Source organism: Dendrobates tinctorius, unplaced genomic scaffold (genome assembly GCF_039654945.1).
Source record: "Dendrobates tinctorius isolate UK_male_01 unplaced genomic scaffold, ASM3965494v1 ptg000046l, whole genome shotgun sequence".
NCBI classification, from domain to species: domain Eukaryota; kingdom Metazoa; phylum Chordata; class Amphibia; order Anura; family Dendrobatidae; genus Dendrobates; species Dendrobates tinctorius.
Genome location: NW_027361714.1, coordinates 65,466,625 through 65,468,740, shown reverse-complemented (window position 1 = coordinate 65,468,740; position 2,116 = coordinate 65,466,625).

Sequence of the window (2,116 nt, the reverse complement as noted above, 5' to 3'; positions counted from 1 at the left end):
TCTGATTGGGATATGTTTAGTAACTGTGTTTTATCAAAGTAAATGAAAAAATACCATTATATGCACGTTGTAGCTGCAGGGAAATAAATTGTGATTTTAATTTTTTTTTTTTTTTTTTCAGAGACAGATTTCACATGTTGCCTGCAAACAATATATAAATATGTCTGCAAAACTGAAAGAAATTAACTGGAGTATAAGTTGGTATACATGCAAATTGTCGGTGCATGTTCACACTGGCCATTAAACAGACAAAACCTAAGAGAGAGCAGGGTGGCAATAGTGCACATAAATAACATGGGGTACTTGGCAAACATTGTTTTAGATGTAAAAAAAAAAGCTTAAAAGCCATCCCACCAGCTGCAAGGTGTAACCAATTGGGATGGTCCTAACCTCTAGTATTAAAAAAATACCATGTGCCAAAATTGACCCCAATGTGAATAAGGGCCAAGCAAAACTGTGGCCCAACTTTGGACACCCAGCAATGGGAAATTATATAAATGTAATGACCAGCTCAAAGAAAGGGAGGCCACGCCCTTGTGTGCAGTAAGAGCAAAACTGAAAGAAATGAACTGGAATATAACTTGGTATACAGTGGGTACGGAGAGTGTTCAGTCCCCTTTACGTTTTTCACTTTGTTTCATTGCAGCCATTTGGTAAATTCAAAAAAGTTCTTTTTTTTTCTCATTAATGTACACTCTGCACCCCATCTTGACTGAAAAAAACAAACGTAGAAATTTTTTGCAAATTTGCTAAAAAAGAAAACTGAAATATCACATGGTCATAAGTATTCAAACCCTTTGCTTAGGATTGAGTAGAAGCACCTTTTTGAGCTAGTACAGCCATGAGTCGTTTTGGGAATGATGCAACAAGTTTTTCACACCTGAATTTGGGGATCCTCTGCCATTCTTCCTTGCAGATCCTCTCCAGTTTTGTCAGGGTGGACAGCCATTTTCAGGTCTCTCCAGAGATACTCAATTGGGTTTAGGTCAGGGCTCTGGCTGGGCCAGTCAAGAATGGTCAGAGTTGTTCCGAAGCCACTCCTTTGTTATTTTAGCTGTGTGCTTAGGGTCATTGTCTTGATGGAAGGTGAACCTTCAGCCAATTCTGAGGTCCAGAGCACTCTGGAAGAGGTTTTCATCTAGGATATCTCTGTACTTGGCCACATTCATGTTTCCTCCAATGGCAACCAGTCATCCTGTCACTGCAGCTGAAAAACACCCCCATAGCATGATGCTGCCACCACCATGTTTCACTGTTGGGATTGTATTGGGCAGGTGATGAGCAGTGCCTGGTTTTCTCCACACATACCACTTAGAATTATCACCAAAAAGGTCTATTTTTGTCTCATCAGACGAGAGAATCTTATTTCTTATAGTCTGGGAGTCCTTCATGTGTTTTTTTAGCAAACTCTATGCGGGCTTTCATATGTCTTGCCCTGAGGAGAAGCTTCAGTCGGGCCACTCTGTCATAAAGGCCCGACTGGTGGAGGGCTGCAGTGATAGTTGACTTTGTGGAACTTTCTCCCATCTCCCTACTGCGTCTGTGGAGCTCAGCCACAGTGATCTTGGGGTTTTTCTTTACCTCTCTCACCAAGGCTCATCTCCCACGATTGCTCAGTTTGGCTGGACAGCCAGGTCTAGGAAGACTCCTGGTAGTCCCAAACTTCTTCCATTTAACCCTCCGTCAGGAACAATGGATCTGACATGCCCAGCTCTTCTACTTTCATTTCTCCCTTCTCACAAGATTTTCAGGAAACCCCCTCCCTCTAGATAGTCTCCTGGTTCTAGCTGCTGTGTGAAACCTGATACCACAGTTGGTCTGCAGAACTTTAGGAAGGAAGATATAGCTGTGCTGGCTTCTCAGGCTCATTGGTCCTGAACACATCACCCTTTATAAGGTTGGTATGTAATGTTTAGTCATTACTATTGTTTATTTAGCTTGTTTTATGACTGGATAGAGAAAGGTTTGTGCATATTTCATATAAATAAGGCAGATTTTCTTACAAATGAAAGTGTACTTCTCAGGAGTTTTGAAATTTGTGTATATCAAAGTTATTACTTTTATGTTGCGTAAATGGGTTTGTTTTGCACCTGATAATGTGTAGTCTCTTTTATTA